Source organism: Pteropus medius, unplaced genomic scaffold, assembly GCF_902729225.1.
Source record: "Pteropus medius unplaced genomic scaffold, Ma_sr-lr_union100, whole genome shotgun sequence".
NCBI classification, from domain to species: Eukaryota; Metazoa; Chordata; class Mammalia; order Chiroptera; family Pteropodidae; genus Pteropus; species Pteropus medius.
Window position 1 is genome coordinate 1,449,789 of NW_024352947.1, and position 22,375 is coordinate 1,472,163.

Genomic DNA, 22,375 nt, shown 5'->3' on the forward strand with positions numbered 1-22,375 from the left:
TCCCTCCCTTCCTTCCTTCCTTCTTTTCTTTCTTTCAAATTATTTATTTATATTTTTATGGTGACATTGATTAACAAAATCTGATAAGTTTCAGCTGTACATTTTAACAGTAAGGCATATATATATATTTACACTAGGTGTTCACCTCCCATAGTTAGATGTCTTTCTGTCACCACATATTTGACCCCTTTTACCCCGTCTACCTCTCTGCTCCAATCTGGTAACCACTAGTCTATTGTCCATTTCCACGAGTCTCTGTTTGTTTGTCCTGTTCATTTGTTGCTTTTAGGTTTATATCCCACATATAAGTGATATCATGTGATTTTTCAACTTTTTCTGTCTGGCTTATTTTGCTTAGCATAATTATCTCAAGGTCTGTCTACGTTGTCACAAATGGCAGTATTTCATCTCTTCTTATGGCTGAGTCATATTCCCGTGTATATATGTACCACAGCTCTTTTAGCCAGTCATCTATCGTAGGACAGACACTTCGGTTGCTTCCATGTCCTGGCCACCATGAATAATGCTGCTCTGATCACTGGTGTGCAAATATCTTTTCAGATAATAGTTTTCAAGTCTTTGGGTAAATACCCAGTAGAGGAATTGCTGGATCATAGCTGCATAGAATTTCTTCAAAGGGTAGAAGAGTAAAGGCCTTCAAAGGAAAAATGGCGGTGCAGGTAATGCCGACACCGCCTCCTGACCCTGTCTGATAATCTTCAGACGAGGCCTACCTGACACCCCTTGCGGTTTGATACTTAATAAAGATCTTCCATAGAAATGAAAACGAAGAAGGTGGCGGCTTGACCATAGCAGAGGAAAACCGTGCTCCCGCCCATAGGAGGGGCGATGGCTTCTGTGAAGTGCTCCACACGGGCCAAGCACATGGCGGACCTGAGCCTGTGAAACATGCTGCTGTCGGCCAGGCACCTACGGTGTATCTGGGGACACAAGGCGTGTACATCTTAAACGACATGGAGAGAGAGAGCATAAGGCATACTGAGCCATATTCTATACTAGAAATTTGCATTTAAAGAAAGAAAAAGGAAAAGCAGCTCTGATAGCTGGTAGAAGGCCTGGCACTTGGAGCAGAGCGTTCTCCTGTTAATTATAAACCATTTCACAGAACGCAAACATCGGGTGAGGTCACCGTGTCCATGATACAGGGACACAGAATAAGATGCCTTTGTAATGTCCCGGGAGAGACAGAGAAGCAAGAACACAGTGCGAACCATGAAGAAGACCACGCACGCCTTTCTCCCAGCTCACAGGAGTGACCGCTGCGTCTCCACCAACTACAGCTCTAGCCTCGTTCCTCCGCTTTCCAGATTAAAAACTCAAGCTACCTGTTCAATCCAGAGCCACAGTCCACCTTCTTAATCCCTCTCTAGAACCATCCAACGCAAGCTCAAATCCTTTAACAAGCCCCTCCTGACGCCCTCTTCCTGAGATGTCACGTGTCATCCCAGAGTTCCACAAAATAATTTATTATTATTTACTTACTGTCTCCCTTATTACTGCTGAGGCAAGTAATAAACCCAGGTATGACAAGCGGTGTTCCTCGTGGTATTTGGCTGGTAGTCGTGAACAATATATGAATTCATTTAATCCTCACGATGACCCCTTGAAGGGAGAACTATTACTTTCCCCACTTTACAGATGGGGATCCTGGGGTTCTACCTCCAACCAACAGTAACACGGAGCTTCCCTCCCCCACCCCAAGTATCAGTAGAACAGAGGAGTGGAAATCTGGACTTGTACTCCGAGCTCAGAGTCATGAGTCCACACCTCACGCCAGTCTCTAAAACAGAAGGTATAAATAAGATACAGAGTCTTATAATAATACCCGAAATGTCCAGCTTTCAAATGAAAATCACTCGTCATACCAAGAGTCAGGAAGATCTTAAACTGAATGAAAAAGACAATCAGCAGATACCAATTCCTAGGTGACGAGGTTGTTAGGATTATCTGAAATTTTAAAGCATCCATCATAAAAATGTTACAATAAACAATTATAAACATGCTTTAAAACAAATGAAAAAACTGAAAATCTCTGCAAAGAAACAGAAGATATGAAGAACCAAATGGAAATTTTAGAACTGAAAAATACAATAACTGAAATAAACAGTCGGTGGATGGACTCAACTCAAAAGCAACTCAATGGAGAAATGATGGTGAAGTAATTGTATGTCTATGGTCAAACAAACAAAAATCTTGACTTAAATCTCACATTTTTTACAAAAGCCAACTCAGCATGAATTACGACTTAAATGTAAAATGCAAAACTATAAAACTTTTAGGGAAAAAAAGGAGCATATCTTCAAGACCTAGAGCAGGTAAAGAGTTTTAAGAATTGACACCAAAAACATGATCCATAAAAGGAAAAACTGATACATATGACTTCATCAAAACTGAAAACTTTTGCTCTGAAAACAACCCTTTTATGATGATGAAAAGACATGCTATGGACAGGGAGAAATTATTTGCAAACCATAGGACTAGTATCTAAAATATGTAAAGACGCTTAAAATCCAACAGTTTTTAGAAAAAAGTCCAATTAGAAAATGGGTAGAAGACATGAACAGACATTTCACTGAAGAAAATATGCAGATGGAAAATTAGCCAATGAAAAGATATTTGCCATCATTAGCCAGTAGGGAAATACAAGGTAAAATCAAAATGCAGTATCACTACACACCAATCAGAAAGGCTAAAATTAAAAAAAACTAATAATAGTGATAACACTAAATGCTGATGAGGATGGGGAGAAACTGGATCATTCATAGGATACAGTCACTATGGAAAACAATTTTATAGTTTCTAAACTGCAAACACGCAGCTACCATACTAAACACGTAACTACCACACATCCTAGCAATTGCACTCTTCGGCATTTATCTTGGAGAAATTAAGTCATGTTCACATAAAAGCCTATACACAAATGTTTATAGCAGCTTTATTTGCAACAGCCAAAAACTGGGGAAAAAGTCAGATGTCTTTCAATCGGTGAACGTGTACACTGGTGAACCCAAACCATGGGATGTCATCAACAATAAAAAGGAAAAGAAACCTATTTATACACGTAACTACCTGGATGAATCTCCAGAGGATTATTTCAAGGAAAAAAAAAATATAAGAAGTTTACATACTCTATGGCTCAATTTATATAACGGTCTTAAATGACAAAACTGTAGAAGTGGAGAACACAGTAGTAGTTGCCAGAGGTTAAGGCGGGGTGGGGGCGTGGGAGGAGGGTGTAGTGGGAGAGAAATTGGTCTGGTTATAAAACAGCAACCTTAGGGTTCTTTATAGTGATAGAAATGGTCTCTATTTTGACTGTCAATGTCAATATACTGGTTGTGACATCGTACCATAGTTATACAAAATGCTGCCTTTTGAGGAAATTGAGTAAGGGGTACATGGGATGTCTTGGCATTGTTTCTTATAACTGCATGTAACTCTACAACTATTTCAAAATAAAAAGTTTTTTAAAATGTGCCTTCACGCCTCTTCAGTCGCCGGATAAGCAGAAACAATCGAGTTCCACGTGAGCAGGGCGCAGAGCTCCTTGATGTCATCGCGTGATGCTTCGATCTTTCGGTCAACACAGCACCGAGGACGGAGCCTAAAGGAAGCCCTAAATGAGGCCTGCTGAAGACAGCTCATTGCAAGCAATTCCTTGGTTCAGCACACACAAGAACTAGCTGGAAAATGGAATTTTGAGTCAAGAATGCTCTGTCACACCCACCCAAAAGTATGATGGTTATGGAGTTATAACCCCCGTGTACATGGACACCTCCCAATCACCTGAGAAGGGTGAATCTATGGTGTAATTTTTGCACTTAAGTGGACTTCTCAGTCCTTATAATAACACTTGGATCACAGTTTCTGGCCTGATGAGAAAAAATAGGTTGTCAAGAGACAAGGTAATTTATTCTCAGGGCCAAGATCAATTCTCAGCATACTCGATTCCCCTGTGGAGTTTTTCACATCACTAGACTGAAAACAAATAAAATTTAAATAGAAATATACAGGTGATCCACAGTTCTGTGTGTACTTCTCTGCTCAAATCGTGTGAAATTTAAAGGTTGTATTAAACATTTGATATACTTCCCTCAAAAACAACAAACAATAAAGATACCAAATTAAAGTTCTTGTCAATGCCTTAAAATGTAATCTTCTCACACACAGTAGAATACAAACTAGATATCGCAAATCTTCCCCAAATAAACAGTAAAAGCTATTGCCATCTACATCAGAGACGTGGGTTTCTGCTTGGTTCTGTCAGTGCATATTTATGCTTTTAACTCTTAGCGTCGGTGTCATACAGATAGGAGCCTAATCCTACATTCCCTTCGTGTACTGGTCTCTACTTAATGTGTTAGTTAAAGGAGTTCGGCAAATGCTACCCCAACACATGGCACCTCGGCATATTGAGTATTTTAAGCAGAAGGAGTGTGAGACACCGGCAGGTGTGGGAAGCTCTCTCTGACCTCCCCCAGTCCTTGTCCACCTGAAGCCGGTCGTAAGACTCTCGTGTGAGATGTGCCCTCCCCATACCCAGAGGGAAAGAACAGCCTTATCTCCATGGTGGAGGGACAGCAAGAAGACATGAACTTGATAAGTTTCCCCATGTATTACACTTACTTCATACCCTCTGTGCTAACATGTTTCTCCAAGACTGCCTACTCTTCATCAACTCTCAGAAAACTAAGAATAAAAGCAACTTTTTACATCTGATCGTGGTATCTATGAAAAACTGACAGTTAACATCATAATTCATGGTGAAGGATTGGATATATTTTATCTAAGACCAGGAAAACAGCAATGGTGCTAACTCTCATCGCTTCTATTCAGTATTATATTGGAAGTCGCAGGTAATGTAATAAGGCGAGAAAAATAAATAGAAGCCACATAGATTGGCAGGGAAGAGGTAAGCCTTCCGGGCTATCTGATTTCAAGCTAGACCATAAAACTTTAGTAATCAGGAAAGTATAGTATATGTGCAAAAATAGATCAAATAAATCATTGGAACAAAAATTGAGAGCCCAGAAATAGACCTAAAAATGTACCAATATTGCCTTATGTCCAAGTTGCCAAGTTAATTCAAAGGAGAAAGAGTCTTTTAAACAAAAGATGTTGGAACAACTGAATATCCAGTTGGGAAAAAAATTAAACCACATGCCCCGTCTCCATCCATACATAAAAACTAATTCAAGATGGATCATAGCCATAAATGTAAAAGCCTGAATAATAAAACTTCTATAAGGAAGCATAGAGGGGATACCTTTGCACACTTGGTTTAGGCAAAGATTTCTTATAAAACAAGAAGCCTTAATCATAAAAGAAAAATATAAATTAGATTATATGAAAATTAAGATTTTTCTCTTAAAAAGATATCATTAAGATAATAAAAAGGCGACCCACAGACTCTGGAAATATTCATAATACCTATATTTAACAAAGTACTTTTACTAAAAATACTTTTCAATTCTTCTAAATCAAAAATGAAAAGAACAAAGAGCCCAATTTAAAAAACAGACAGTTTCAAAAAGACCATACATAAGAAAAGCTATATCAATGGCCAATAAGCAACAAGAAGAGGTGCTCAAAATGATTAGTTGTCAGGAAGATTCCAATTAAACTATAATGGATGGCTACTCTGCATATACTAGAGTGGCTTAAATAAGAAAAGACTGCTAATAGCAAATACTGGCAAAGATGTTAAACAAGTGAACTCTCGTGTTCTTGGTGGGGGTGGAAACCAGTGCAACCGCTTAGCCTATATCAAATTCAAAATACACCTACCCTATGACCCCGAAATTCCATGTTAGGTATTTACCCCAAATAAATGAAAACACGCAATAGCCCTTAGTTGCAAATAACCCAAACATCTGGCAATGGAACAACAGCCAAACGTATTGTAGCACAGTCATACGCAACGATCAGAGATCTATGAATCTCTGCAGCGATGCTATACGGTGGTAAATCCCCAAACCGTTATATGGCGTGAAGGAAAGCAGAAGCAAAGGAGAAGATGCCATATAATCTCACTGATAGCGCGTCCATGGCAGGCAAAAGTGATGCTAACAGAGTCAGAAATGGCTACCTCTGGGGGAGGGGCACTTCCGGAAAGAGGCACAAGGAAGCATTTGCAGGTGATAGAAACATTATCGTGGTTATAAAATGATACACAATTGTCAAACCTCACCGGTCTGAACATCTGTGTGTTTTATTTTATGTAAACTATACCGCGGTTCATAAACTAAGGAAATTTAAAAAATATACTGCGACGAGCAGAGGGCACAGTGATAGTGATGGCTTCTCCCTATAGGCCACGCACCAGGTATGTGACCGATAAGCTCAGGGTTATTCCACGTAATCCTCACAGCAGTCGTGTGATTTAAATATCATTACCCGTTTACAAATGAGAAACTTAGGTTTAGAGACACCAAGTGACTTTCTAAAGTCACAAGGTAGGGAGGGGTGATTTCCCACTGTTCCCAGAGAGGGGACAGGGACATGTTACTGGATGAGCTCGAGCTGGGCGACCAACTTGACCAGCTCTAGTCCTAACAGTTATCCTGGAGCTCAGATGCATTAGCCAGCAAGGGTCTGAGCAGCCTTACACTTTCCTGTCGCAGATGTGAACAATGGAAAATATTAAATACACTCTGCTTTAGGGAACAGACGTGGACAGAATACACCCCGACACTGCCACCGAAGCCGCGACAGCCTGGCGGCGATTGCTAAGCTTTGCGAACTCTCCTCTTGAGGGCCCATTTCTATAAATCTTCTCTCACTACCAAGGCAGCAACATAGAAAGCAGAGAGAAAAGAGACTAGAAAACTCACGGATGAAATCATGAGCCGACACTGTCCAAAAAGCTCTTCTTTGACTTTTCTGATTGTATGATTTTATATAAGTGTGTGAACCTCACACCAGAGATGTTGGGGAGAATCCAGTTGCCAGAAAATGCACAAAATGGGCAAAATGGACAAGGTCTCTCTTCCTTCGAGATTAGCGTTTGTGAGCTAGCGATTATCGGTACTTGAGCCCACATCACGCATTTCCATCCAGCTTCTTTTATGCTTTGAGCTGATGAATCTACAGAAACGAAACGGATGCTTCGGTAGCTGCCCGCACGAGATAACGTATGTGCAAGTTCTTTGTAAAATGTCCTAAACTTCGGAACAATGATTACTTATTCTATTTTCCTATCCGATTATGATACTGACGCCAATTAACATGCATGTTTTTAAAAACAGGAATCTTAAAATTCAAAACAATCCTCAAACTCACTCAAGGTCATACAAATGGTGAGTGGGGAAGCTGGTTTTAACTCCAGAGACCTAGGTCTACAAAACACAGTGACGGCCTCCGACTCCCACGATCACCTGTCTGGGTGTCTGCCACTTTAACAACTGCAGTTTCAACCTGCTGAAATTCTTTCCACACTGCGAGTGGCCCCTGCCAGCTCCAGTCCACCTTGGCCTTCCGTGATGTTTCAGAAAACGCTTGTACGTCGTCACCGCCTTCCTCAGAGCGCAAGGGTCAGCTCTCTGCCAGGCTCAGCTCCCCCGGGCATCGTCCACACCTGGGCTCTTCTAAAGGTGAACAGGGCAGGTTCTGTGCGGGACCCGCATCCTACAAACCAGCAGGGCTGCCTCTGCTCCACTGTGTTCTCTGTTTCGTGTTTTAGCTTCGGTGACGAGGCCGGGTTCGATGTGAAGCTTCTTGGAAGAAAGGAAATGCTGCCTGCCTAAATGTGAACCAAGAAGACGCCGGGGGATGAGCAGCTGGACTCCAACTGCCCCACAAGGTTCGATGTCTAGGTCATTATATCGCTGACACTTCATTCGAGCAATGGCAGCGTCTCTAACCTTGGCCAGTCACTGCTGGGATGCTGCTGCTAGGAGCGACCTGCTCCTGTTTAGTTTTACCGGCCTGAGTGTCTAGTCTTATCCTAGAACCTCGTGTCTTTATCGTTGTCACTTTCTGGTGCTTCCGTATCTGATGGGAGGCAGCTGCTAACTTGAGTGGGTGGATTACACTCTGCATGACTGCCCGATATTTCTCGCCGCTGTTAATGAAGAACCGGGACCCTTTTCAATTCTTTAATTCATGCACTCCATTTTCGTGTCACAAAATCGGGTCCATTAAACAATTGTCAAGAATCAACTGACAACTTGCTGTGCCTAGAAATTTAGGGATACAGATAATAGAAAATACACTTGAAGGAGAAGAAAAATCTGTTGCTTCATATCCCATAGATGGGTATGGCACAAACAAAAGCACAGAGGAGAAAACGTCCCACTAGCACGAATCCAACGAGCACGTCGATATGACTCAGCACAGGTGGTAGGTGGGGGTGAGGAGGGTAGAGAGGGGTGGCAGCCCCTGGCCGGTCCTCACGCTAGAACATCCTGATGTCCCCGCCCTTGCCCACGCCCCTCCCGTGGGGAGGAGAATCTGCAGGACCGGGGACACACGTGCACCTGGAGCCCACTATCTCCCCTTCTAGACCATGATCTGAGTAAGAGGACCCCAGGATTCCTTGCCCAGTGGCCCTGAGTCACCTTCCTTGGCTTGGGGCCTCACCCCTGGGTCCAGCATGCACCCGTGGGCACGATGGGTGGCCAACGGGTGCCTACTGGCAGAGGGTTGGGACAGTCTGAAGTTGGGGTTGGCATGGTCCCCCGTGGCATCAGACGGAACCAGGAGCGAGGGGAGAAGGGGGCCGGTGCAGGTCGGGGACCTGGGCCTGCGTACCAGCTCTCCCCAGGCAGACGGGTTCTGGCCCTGAACTCTGAGACACTTGGGAATTCTAATCTGAATCTGGACTCCTAAGGCAGGAGAACAGAACACGTTTCGTTGACTGGTTTGTTACACGGATTCACAGCGTTCACACATATTGCACGTGGGCCTGCGTTTTCCTTCCTGGCTCTGACATTCAAGGTGAGCCTGCAGAGGACGGTCTTGTGTGCGGCGTGCCCCTACCTGTGGGCGGTGGGCATCTCTGAAGGCATTCATCCAGGGCAGCGATTTGGGTTTAGAAAGAGCCCCCTGGAAAGTGGGGAGCTGGGTGGTGAGTGGGCAAAGCTGGAAGCAGGGAAGCTAGATAAAGAGCTGTTGAAATAGTTGAAGCAAAATGATAGAGGCTTAAACTAGGATGGTACCGGGGCAGTGGGGAGAAAGACTCATGGTAAAGGAATATTTCTGAGCTTGCGAGTGACAGTCTCAGGGAGCTGCTGTGTGTCCTTCACAGGACGCAGGCTTCAGACGACAGTGGTTCCTGGGCAGAACACCCCACCTTTTCCGGTTTCCTGCTGTTGGTACAACAATCACCACAAATCTAGTGGCTCAAACAACACAAATTTACTATCTTACAGTTCTGGGGGTCAGAGGTCTGACACAGGTTTCGCTGGGCTAAGGTCAAGGTGATGGCAAAGCTACATTCCTTTCTGGAGGATGCGTGGGAAAATCTGTCTTTTCCAGCTGCTAGAAATTACCCACATTCCTCGGCTCACGATCCCTTCCTCCATCATCGACGTCACTGGCGGCGGGCTGTGTCTTTCCCAGGGCACGCCCCCCGCCCGATCTCTCTGCCTCCCTCCTCCAGTTTTAAGGAGCCTCATGATGACACTGGCCCCACCCACACAATCTACGATCCATTTCTCTAGTTTAAGGTCAGCTGATTTACAAACTTAATTACATTTGCGACCTTAATTCCCCTTTGCCATGTCACTTTACATACCCACGGGCGTTGGCACGTGGACATCTTGAGGTTGATTTCCTGCCTGTCACAGCATCTCAGAACATGCTTCCTGTCACTTTAGGCCCCATGGCTGCGATCACTCATTATGGGTGAATTGGTGAAGCTAGTTAGGCAAGATATTTTACCACTTTATAGAATTTAGGACGAAACACATTTAATTATGTTTAGAACTCAGTATAGTGTATCTGAAAACCTCATGTGCTCCATTCAGGTAATCTGAAGATGCAGAACCTACATAACTTACTGCCTGTTGCGTTCATCTCCACAGGTCCCCTCCCTGTAACCAAATAGATGACATTCTCTGGAGGTGCTGCAAGGTACCTTTTGTCTCCCAATCCTTTTCCCAACCTAGGCCAGGATCACAGGGTCATTTCTATGGGTTAGATTTCTGTGACTGCGCAGGTAACCTGTTAAAAGTCAGTCCTCTCAACCTGGTGACCAGGTTACCTTGCACGCAGCACGATGGGTGTGGCCCTCGTGTTGAGTTTAGACGAAAGGAGAGATTAGTACAGAGAAGTGTCTGTAGTGTGCGGTGGGCGCTCTGAGTGTCGTGGAGGTACCAGTCTAGGGAGCACTGGGGTACACATCGCAGGAAGAGGGAACGAGAACGGGAACCCCCAAAGGCAAAACTGGGTGACCTCATAGCTCTGGAACTGGCCTTACTGGTAACCAGTGTCTTGGGTCATCAGATCATTCTTTCCTCTAGGCGTTCCCTAGCACAGGAGTGATCTGCGCTATTTTTACTGTTTTTCTGCTTTTCCTACCATCGTAGGAAAACGTGTCAGAATTCAGTTCTGAACACTTAGCTCAAATCCAGTGGAGCCAAGGATGGCGTGCTCAGGCACGGGCAGCGGGAGCAGCCAGCACGTAGCTGGTCACCACGTTTGTCCCAGGCTGAGCCCCAGCCTGACAGCAGAGCCCCGGGAGAACTCACAGCATCACCTGTAACAGGCATGAGGAAGCTGTGTAAGCAATGGCCCGGGGTACAACGGGCGGAAAATGTTTCAGAACATTTTCTGTGCACAGATGTTTTCAGAGGTGGCTCGGGTTCTGGCCCTGTAATTAATTACTAAGCTGCAGAATACTCTGAGATTTATTATGCGGTTATTGATATTTCAGACACGGTTTCTATTGATTCCCTTCTCTCCTTCTTTCCCCCAAATCTAAGAAATACAATTTTGAAAAATTTATTTAATGGGTTAAGGGGGTTGCAAATTTAGGCTCATCAGAAACACAGAATAGTAAAGAAGACCTCTTGTGGTTTCTCCTTTGGTGCAAATGATTAAGCCAATTGTACATAACAAATATAATATTTCGGATTACTAGTTAACCTAATATCAAATTCGTTTCTTATCGAATGGTGGTGAGAACTATAATAAAAAATGTTTACTTTTTTCTATTATGGGCTAACTCTCCATTTGATATTTTAAAATTCCAAATGAAATGAATGGCTTTTTCCCAAATAACCTATTTTTGTTGAATTACAATAATTTCGATAACTTCCTTTTGCATATCTAAATAAATTTGTTTCTCATATTAACCCCCAAAAGCAAAGCTCACAGTGGTTGGTGATGTCACAGTAGTCGGTGGCCTAGTTACCAGATTAGAAACAGGGCTGTGAGAGTGTGTAGTGATGATAAACACAGCCACAAAATAAGAGACAAATCTGTGGCTGGACTGCAGAAAGTAAATCAGAGGGCTCAGCGTATACTTTATGTGTCAAACACACTCCAGATTTATCTCCTTTCTTCTACTCTTATTTTCCCTTTGCTTTATTTCATTGCTATTAAAAATACACATCATATTCTACTATATTTTTGAAATCCTCTTTTTAAATGTTTTGAGAGAATAATGTTTAAATTTTACCGAAAAACAAAGAACAAACTCAAAAGTGACAATCTGGTTTGAATTCATTTAACGCTGAGTTCCTCGGTGTCAGCACCAAGGACATTTTGGGGCCCAGTAAGTCTTTGTTTGGGGCGGGGGTGCCGTTCATCGCAGGGCATTTAGTGGCATGCTTCTTCTCTACCCATTAATGCCTACTGTAGTAATCCCCAGTCCTGATGACTGACAATGTCTCCAGACATCACCAACTGTCCTCTGGGGGACAAATCACCTCCACTTGAGAACCATTGATTTAACTATTTCAAAGAATTAAAATGAACAGACGTTGTTGCATATTGGATGATAATAATTCTTTGGGATGCGGGGAGGTGTTTGGAGACTAGAATCCTACATATATTTATCCCTTTTCCTTCTGCTCTTCTTGGCTGAGGAAATGTGTAAATGAGAAATTGCCAAATGAGAAACGAAGTGCCGTTTTATCAATACATGGTAAATGTTCTGATCCGCCCTCATACCATCAACACAGGGCTTCTCTAGTTAAACCAAGTTGAAAGTTCCGGCTTGTACCTAAGACCAAATTGAGGCCTTCCCCATACCCCTTCCTCACCCCATGATCTAAGACGGCCATTGATTTACCCGCCTCATCACAGACTTGGGGAACTCATATTAGAGTTGGGGGGCATGGCCAGGCTTGCCGAGGCTCTGCCAACATTGTGTCTCCCATTGGTCTTCTAAGATCAAGGCTCCCAGCATGCTGCTCGCTGAACACCCTAGACTCTGGATAATCAGAGTGGGAATTCCGACCCCTGCGAATGTGTGTGAGGCAGGGTGAAGCTGGAGGCCAGCCAGAGAAGAGTGTGCAGAAAGTCAAAAGCACAGGAGTGGACACGTGCCCCGAAAGATGGAAGGAGAAGTCATGTCCTCTTCACCGCTGATGCCGGCGACAGTGATGCAGAGCAAGGCCACTTATTCCCTCGAGGAAGTGCACGGGAAGGAACCCGAGCGGCCGGCACTCCTACACTGTGTGGGGCCCGGGCTGTGTCCACACCTTTCTAACTGTTCTACCTGAGCTGTCCTATAAAAGGATCACTGCCCCAGTCAGTGGCCGTGACCCGCTCCTGGAACTGGGCTTGACTAAGGGGCCCGGGGGGCTCCCCATATGCAGACCCCAGCGTTCTTCTTGGAATCTAGTCAATCCACTGGACACAGGGACTCAGAGAGTGCCCCCGAATGGAGAAATAGGGGTCTGGGTGCACACAGGGTTCCGTCCAGCCTCGACGCACTTTTCCAATACAGCGCTGCTGGCCCCGATCAGTCGCCCACACTGGAGCAGGATTTAGAATGTTGGAGAAAAGCATTCTAAAGCATCCAGTCTCCTGGCACATAGGGCCCAAGACGGGGATCCTGCTCCACTGGGGTTAAGTGTAATAATTCAAGGAGCCAAGACGAAGGACGAGAGCCAGAGGTCTGGAGAAGCTTGGCAGTGACTTCAGCTGACACTCATCGCAGGGTGATAAAGTCTGGGGTGCTGAGATGGAAGGACTCGGTACCATCTTGGGCTTTCCACTGAACCCGAAAAGACCACGCCTTAGGAGTGAAGACTCCGTGCAAAGACTAGGGGATGTGTTTTAAGCCGAGAGGCAAAATTGAAATCAATCTGTCCTAACAAAACTTAAAACAAAGTCATCACAAGTTTAAGGTAGTCCATCTGCAATTTAACTGCCTGCTAAACCAAAGTTCAATGATTTTCATAAGAAAATAACAGAATACAGAGTCTCTACAACATATGACCCACAGTTTCTGGTACAGATATATCTCGTTTTATTGTGCTTCATTTTATCCCGCTTCAAAGATGTTGCGTTTTCACCTATGTCAGTGCAAGATCCTCCACCAGCAAAAAGATTACAGCTTGCTGAAGGCTCAGATGATGGTTAGCATTTTCTCCCAATAAAGTATTTTTTAATTAAGATGTAAACATTTTTTTAGATATGATGCTACTGCACACCTAACAGACTACAGTATAGTGTAAACATAACTTTTATATGCACTGGGAAACCAAGAAATTTCTGTGACTCGCTTTATTGCAACATGTGCTTTATCACGGTGGTCTGGAACCGAACTTGCATAACTCTGAGGTATGCCTGTAGACAATTTTAAAAAAATTCCTACAAACATACAGAAATGGAAAAATGTGTCCAACAGGCAAGAGAAAAACTAGTTTTCTAAGCAGATGCACAAACCCTTTACATTTTTTGAATTAGCAGATAATGACTTTAAAACTATGCTAAATATATTTAAAAGTCTACAGGAAAATACAGATACAGTGGAAGAAGATGTAAGAATGTCAGAAAAAGTTGGGATACTGACAAAAAAAATAATGGAAATCGTAATTGAAAAACACAATACCTGAAATTGATAATTTATTAGCAGACTGGACAAAATTAAAGGAAAAAGAGAAAAAGATTGAGAAAAAATGAACAGAGCTTTAATAAGACTATCAAGCAGCCTAATTTATGAGTACTTGGAGTCCCAACAGGAGAAGAGAGAGAAAATAGAGCAGAAAAAAATATTTCCAGAGATATTGTCTGATGTTTTTCCAAATTTGAGCAAAACAATGACCCACATATTTAAGAATTCCAGGAAACCTCAAGCAGAATAAGACAAAGAGCGCCATGCCGGGCTCACCTCAGTCATCACACTGCTGAGAATCAACGATAAAGGTATGACCCTGAGGCTCTGGTCAGAATGGCGAGGCAGGCAAACACTGTGCTCGCCTCCTCCCATGACCACATTAACATTACAACCAAATCACAGAACAGTCAACCTGGAGAACCATCTGAGAATGAGCTGAACAGAATGCCTATAACTAAGGATATAAATAAGGGGCCACACTGAGACTGGCAGGAAGGGTGAAGACATGCAACAGACTGGTCCCACACTCACCACGTGGCAGTTGAGCATTGGGAGGGATGTCTTGGCTGCAAAGGTCCTCCAGGAGGAGCGAGGAGCCCCTGGGCCACACAGGGCACCTACCACATAAGGCCATCCGGCTGTGACTGGGAAACATAGCAAATTTACCTGATACATAGAAATGAATATAGAAAGGGAGCCAAAATGAGAAAACAGAGAAATATGTCCCAAATGATAGAACAGGAGAAAACGCCAAGAAAAGAACTAATGTGATAGAGACAAGCAACCTACTAGATACAGAGTTCAATATACTGGTTATAAAGATGCTCAGTGAACTTAAGGGAAAAATCGATTATCTCAGTGAGAACTTCTACAAAGAGACAGTAAGCATAAAAAAGGACATAGACACCATAAAAAAAGAACTAGTCAGAAAATAAGAATACGATAACAGAAATGAAGAATATGCTAGAATGAATTAACAGTAGAACAGATGAAGCAGAGGAGCAAATCAGTGACTGGAAGACGAGGTAGCAGAAAACACCTAATTGGAACAGTAAAAAAAAATTTTAATGAGGAAAGTTTAAGGACCTCTAGGACACCAAGCATAACAACATTTGCATGATTGGGGCGACAGAAGAAGACGGAGAGCAAGAGATTGAGCATCTACCTGAAGAAATAATGATGAAAAACTTCCCTAACCCGGTGAAGGAAATAGACATACAAGTCCAGAAAGCCCCAAACATGATGAACCCAAAACTGTCTACCCCGACACACATCATAATTGAAACACCGAAGGTTGAAGACAAAGAGAGAATCCTAAAAGCAGCAAGAGAAAGGCAGCTATTTACTTACAAAGGAGCTCCCATAAAACCGTCAGTTGATTTCTCGACAGAAACTTTGCAGGCCAGAAGGTATTGGCATGAATTATTCAAAGTGATCAAAAGTAAAGACCTACAACCAAGATGACTCTACCCAGCAAAACTATCAATTAAAATTGAAGGTGAGATAAAGATCTTCCCAGACAGGAAAAAGATAAAGAAATTCATCACCACCAAGCCAGTATTATAAGAAATATTAAAGGGAATGTATCTATTTCTTCTAGATTGTCCAATTCATTGGCATATAAATGTTCGTAATATTTTCTTATAATATTAAACATCAATTCTAATCGGAAATAAAAATTTAAAAAAAGAACAAGGTAAAGGGACGAGTTAGATTGGCCTTACACGCACGCACAAAGAAGTAGACTCTAAAAGTGTTGTATATCTATACAATGAAATACTACTCAGCATAAAAAGGAATCTATTACCGATATACACAATAACATAAATAGATCAGAAAACTAATATTTAATGAAAGTAGTCTTAGATAGAAGAGTAGATGCTATTTGATTTTATTTATACGAAGTTCTGGAACGATGAAGACTAAACTATGGTGACAGAAATCAGAACGGTGGTTGCCTCTGTGTGTGTGTGTGTGTGTGTAGTATTGATGATAATGCCTGATGATAAGGTATTGTGACTGAGGGTGATGATTGTGGAAAAATTCTATCCCTTGTTTTACATGGTTGTTACATTTGTCAAAATTCATCCAAACGTACAATGAGATATGTATTTTACTATGTGTAAATGTGTCTCAAAAATTGGGTTAATTTATTGCTTCGTGATAAACAAAATGTCATGAGTGAACTGACTGAGCACAGTCCCCCCTTCCTCCACCTCTTATCATTTCCATCTGAATCGCCCCCATCTGCGGCAAGCCTGGCACATCAGGGAATGTAAATCGAGCTCAGTTTCAGAAAGCGCAGTGTGCTGCCTGGGAGGAATAAGGAAGAAGACGTCAGGGTGCTCAGTTGGCCACTGGGTTAAGGTTCCTGAAGGAAGAGGAAGTGCCAAGTAATTGTTGACAGGGACCCGGCTGTCTTGGGGGAGAAACTCACCCTAATGTGTGCTCGCCTCAAGGACGAGCGATCTGAACTCTGTCAAGATTAACTGACTAGTGACAAAAAGGGCCCTTTTGGAACGCGATGCTGTGCATCCCCAAGGAAATACGTCACATGTTCGTAAAGAAAAGTCACGACAACAAAACCTTAGCAGAAATGTTAAATGGCAGCCAAGATTCTTTGAGCATTTGGGGCCCCGGCCATTTTACTGGGTTGGATTCGGGATCAAAATCGATCTCCCTATTTTTGCAGTTGTTACCCTTATGAAAAAGGACACGGTAATATCATACGTCTATTTGTCACCGGATTTCTGACCCAACCAAGGAATATGATCAAGCATCGGTTGGATTTTCACTCGGCTGTGTTGCTGAATGCGGCCCGGATCTGCAGGTGAGTGGCCCTCCCAGTACTTGGCCGAGGAATCGGCCAGTCAGAGGCGGGTCGGGCCACTGCTACCCTCCACCGCTGGGCCCAGTTTCTGTGCTCAGCTTCCCCTGGACGGACAGAGTAACACGTGCTCTCTAAAGCCAGGCCCCATCCAAGCAAAAAGATGGACAATGACACCCAGGTTTCTGCCAAACGCCCAACAGACAAGTCACTTACCCTCCCTAGTGAGGCCGGGAGTGCTGTGCTAATGGAGACTGTATTAATCATACCTTTTATTCCCGAGTCTGGCGCCCTGAGATTGAGCCTTGCTGACCCTGGAGGGACTGCCCCTCTGGGGGACAGCCAGCTCTTAGAGCGAGTAAACAACTAGCCCTCAGCATGCCTGAGCCCACATCCAACCCCTTCCTGTGTGGGTTCTTACTCTGGGCCGTATCCCCCCGCCCTAGTCACCCAGAGCCAGACATAAGACACCCGGGACAGCCCCTGAAGTTGTTCAAACAAGCCAGTCCCGAGCTGCTGACCATGCCCTGCCCGTAGGGGCTCCTGGCACAGTCCCCGCCCCTGCCTCTGCCTCTCCCTGCTGGCCGAGCCTGGTGCTTCACCTCGTGGCTCCCATAGCATGGCGTGGCCCTCCTCTTGGGAACTGTGACTGAAAACTATCTTTGCCATGGCGATTGTCTCCTGCACAGCTGGCCTCACCATCTATGTTTTGAAACAAGCTCTGTCCCCATGGGAGCAGGGAGGTGACGTCGGCGGTGCCTGACGGGCCATGCTGGGCTGGTCGGGCCTGTGGAAGCTGAGAGCACATGTACCTGCTGTTCTAGCCGTCCCCGCTCTTGTCGCGATCCCCGTTTGTTTTGAGAAACCTGGTGTCTGACCTTCCCCGCACACCCGTCCCCGACTGCTCCCGACCCACGTCCTCCAGTGTCACCGCGGCCAGCTTCTTCCTCCCGGTGCTGCTCCTCCTGGGTCCTCGGTTCCTTCCTGTCATCTCCTTTCTCAGCCACGAAGTAAACCAACGTCTCCCCTACATTTAAAATGACAGCGCATCTCCCGCCCCGCCCTCCCTGCGCTCCTCATCGCTCCGCTGACAACGCGCGAAAACCCTTGTCCAAACCGGCATCTCTCCTGCCGCCTCCCGTCGCCCCAGCTCACACCAGCAGGAGGCCCGCCCACCTCTAGCTCTGGTTCTGCTCAAAACCCTCGGTGCGGCCTCGGTCCAGGCCCTTCTCCCCGGGCATCGCACACCCCGTGAAGTGAGGGGTGAGGGAGGGCGGGTAATAAGTCTCGAAGGTCTTTTTCAGCCCTCAGTGTCTACGACAGGAGGACGCGGTAACAATTTTTTGTTGTTGATCTCATATTGCTGCATTTATAGTAATGTCCACATAGATTAAAATTTTAAAGTAAAAAATAAATCTAAAGAGAATTGTTAAAAGGAAAAGGGATGAAAAGGAATGTTAACCGTTTCTTGTAATGAAACGTATTATCGTATCTGGCTGTTATCTCATTGGGTGCTTAATGCTGTGAAATTCAGTGCGTTCTTATGCCTGGAAGGCTGAAATCTGTACTCATTTCGTGATTTTCGACAAATGAGAAGATGACACTTATTGATTTATTGACCTGTTCTATCTGAATACGAAGCAACAAAAAGAAAGTGAAAATAGAATATATTGTTCTCTAAAACAAGAGAAAAAGACGATCTTACTATTCTCACTTAAACCTAAATTGATTCCATATTTTTTTTAATCTAGCTCGTGTGTGTAAATATTACTGACAGCGAATCTCCAGAAAATCACCTGGACTTTTAGTGGTAATAACCTGCCACATTTGGGTGTGGGAACTACAGACGGCGAAAATACATCGAACCTACGTGATGTACAACAGTGAGGATTTGGGAGAACGAGTCTAATTGTATTTATTTCCTCTTCTTCCCCGTCTCATTCCATGGACCGCACCAGCTCTGTCCAGCCAGGCCACCAGGACGCTCGTCTTCCCAGTTCCTCTCTTCTGTCCTGGGACGAGAGAGCCCCTGAACTGAGAACACGCCCCCAAGTCTTACAGACGTCGCCCAAGTTTGTGACAAAGGAGACCTCCCAGAGTCCCAGGACCCGGAGGGAGCACCGTGGATGTTTCCTGCGTAGGGTCAGTTCAGGACCAGGCCTGTAGAGAAGTCTTCTCTGTAAATGACTGCAGAGTCAGCCACAGTGGGGACAGCGTGACCACAGTGAACAGGTTTTACATCTGCACCGTGTTCACTGCGTTTTGCTATTTGATCGGTACGGGAAGTTACCCACACAAAGTGAAGTTCTGTACTTTTTTTATGGATGGTTGATTTAAACTCTTTAAAAAACAAAATTAAAACTGAATCCGATAGCATTTTTTTTTAATGAAACTTATTTAATTAAAAAAAAATGCTATCGGGTTCAGTTTTAATTTTGGCCTTCCAAGCCCTTTTAATAATAATAATAAAAAAATCCCTTTTAATAAAAAAACAAAAAAAGATCAAGTAACTGGGGAGAACACAGCGAATGCGAAGGTCCATCTGCATTTCACTTGGCCAGGTCCTGCTCCAGTCCTGTTGATGTGTGATCTAAGAACACAGCGAATGGCCCCCATCCATCCCCAAATACCTTCCTCCAGCCTTGTCCCCACACGGGACCATTTGCTAAAATGGAAAGGCAGCATATAAGAGATGACCATTAACTAACGACGTGGCTTAAACAGTTTCATCCACAAATACTTTCACTTCCTGGGTTTGCTCAGTCTGCACCCCAGTCTAGAATGGCCTCCAAGTCTTCCTTGGCCATCCTCCAAGCTCTCTCACACCCTCCCTGACACTCCGCCTCCCCACTCGATCAATCCCGCCTCCCCCCCCGGAAAGCTGTCTGATATCCTGGTGGGCGCGAACTGCGACTCAGTAATCCCTACAGCTTCTCGTGCGGCACAGTCTTTTGCACATGGTACAAGGTCAACACATGTTTTTGAGCTGGATATGTTATTTAAGACAAAAAGATGAACAATCCCTCCGGGGTGCTGGCTACCAGGATGAAGCACTCCTGAAATGCAGTGATTAGCAAAGTCAACTATAAATTGCCCACAGGGAAAATATTGAGAAAGGAAGGTTATATTATGCAGAATAAACTCGGAAGCAAGCAATCTACGATGAAATACACTGTGTTGGGAGGAGTGCATTGTTTCCCACTTAAAGTGCTTAATGTTAGATTATTTTGAGATTGCATTTTCCATACCAGCGGCCAACCGAATGGCTCCCACCTCCCCCACTTACTTGGCCCCTAAAGAGGAGACAATGGCAGAATGTTAAGTTCCAGCCTACCCACGTTCCGCAGCCGCCAGAAGCATCTGCCGCGTGCAACAGTCACCTCCCACGCTCACGACCCTCTCTCCAGGCAACTGTGGAACCAGCCAAACAAGAGCCTTCTCTAAAGAAACCCCAATCTGGTCGGCGAATAGGTTACATTACAGCTTTTTCCTCTGTTGACTGCATTCAAATAGCTCATCAGCTGTCCATCCATGACTTCGAGATTTTTCTAGGAATCCACTTCCTGACAATTATAAATAGGAGAAAACGTCTTTGCAAATTGCATTTGTAAGACCCTGGTCCAGCTCTGCTGACCGAATCACTTCCTCCTCTGCTCCTGACACTCGCTCCCATTCCGGCATGTCTGAAAGAAACCAAACCCTTTGTCTACCCCGCAAGATGGGCACAGCACGGCTGTCTTGCCATAGCTTAGGCCAGGGGTCCCCAACCCCCGAGCCGTGGACAGGTACCGTCTGTGTCCTGTAAGGAACTGGGCCGCACGGCAGGACGTGAGCGGTGGGCAAGTGAGTGCAGCTTCATCTGTGTCTGCAGCCGCCCCCCGACGCCGGCATCACCGCCTCGGCTCCGCCTCAGGTCATCGGGTAGCATGACCTGAGATGCTCGTAAGAGCACCGGTCCCTGGTGCCAAAAAGGTTGGGGACCGCTGGCTTAGGGAACTGATGAACCGTTCTAGTTATTTTTTACTTTCCTGAGGATGGAGCACGAGTTCGGATTGGGCATTCAGTGGTCGCTGCTACATCTGTTGGGACATGTCAGTCACCACAGTAATTCTGCAGGGTGGGCGTCGTTCACCCCTAGGCTCAGAGAAGTCGAGTGACGATTCAAAGTGTCCGAATGGAAGGTGTCCAGCCTCGGTCTGACTTCAAGTGGAATAACCGCACCACCTGGAGCCCCAGCCTTTCACGACGGAGGAAGACAAGCCTGGTCACACCTTATTTATACCCCCTCGTGCCTCTTAGCCACTCCTCCCACCTCCATCCGTGGTTCCTCTCCTCACGCTGGCAGCAGATGTCCCCCCTCGGCCCCGGACGACGGGCGGGTGGAAGAGGAGCCGGGGGGGAAGGAGGGCTGTGAGCGGCGTCACCAACGTCCTCCTCACGAGCAGACGAGGTGCCCTGCAGATCGCTCCCTTCCTCCAGCTTTTTCTTTTCTGTCCGTGCTCGTGACTAATTCTCCACACGAGCCTCCTAGTAATTCACGTGCTGAGCCACGGAGCAGTCACCAGCGTGCTGTGGAAACGATGGCATTTTTGTCGAGGCGGATTCCCACGGGGTGTAATTACCGGGAAGATCTTTACGTGATTTAGAAGGAAAAAGAAAAATCCCAGCTAGCACCGTCCCCTCGTCCTCCCTGCTCTGGCATTAGCAAGTCGATTCAAGCTCAGGCTGTTGGCAACACGAGTAAAATCTACCCAGACGTGTAGGTTTCGCAAGACTCAAGTCAGAACTGGACACGTTTCCTGGATACGTAAAGGTTTTAAAAAATTCCTCTGAATTTTCTAGAGTGAGATTTTATCCTCGGCGAACAGATTTAGCAAGTGAAGGTGAAGAAGGAAACTTCATTTAAATGATTTTCTCTAGGAAATGCCTTTCCGACGGTCAAAATGAGACCTTCCGGTCTTCGGCTCGCAGATGCCTCTTCTCGGTGGCATCGGGACTGGGCGCGGTGGCCGTGGCTGGGGACAGGCTGCACCCGGGCACTGCTGCCAGCCGTTGTCTCCAGTCGTCACATGCGGACAGGGGACTTCGCCATGTGCTATGGGTTGAATCTGTTCCCTCAAATTTATCGCTGACATCCTCAGAACGTGGTGTTATACGGGGGCAGGGTGTTTAGGGTGGGCCCTAGCCCGCCACTAGGGAGGGTGACGGGGACCAGGCAGCCACACAGGAGAACGCCATGTGCAGGTGACGGCCTTCCAAGCCCTCACAACGCTCAAAAGGAGCCAGCCCTCCGACACCGGGGTCTCCGACTTCTGACCTCCAGAACCGGGACCATAAATTTCTGTCTTTTAAGCCCCGCCGTTGGTATTTGGTTACGGGGGCCCGAGGAAACTAACATGCCGTCCACGGTCCCAAAGCTCTGCGAGGCGTTAACAGACGAGCCAACTGAAGCTCCAGCGAAGGGACGGGCTCACCCGCAGGGCGCCACCCTCCCGCCCGGAAGCTAACGAGTC

At 45.3% G+C, this 22,375-nt stretch overlaps 1 long non-coding RNA gene across 1 annotated transcript in view; it reads right to left on the bottom strand.

Moving 5' to 3' along the window:
* Positions 1–17,414: 17,414 nt before the first annotated feature.
* The window catches only part of LOC120592579 (uncharacterized), a 30,186-nt gene continuing 25,225 nt past the window's right edge, over positions 17,415–22,375 (bottom strand). The window contains exon 3 of the long non-coding RNA XR_005650156.1: positions 17,415–17,889. This is a non-coding gene — a long non-coding RNA (uncharacterized LOC120592579). The remainder of the gene's footprint in view (positions 17,890–22,375) is intronic.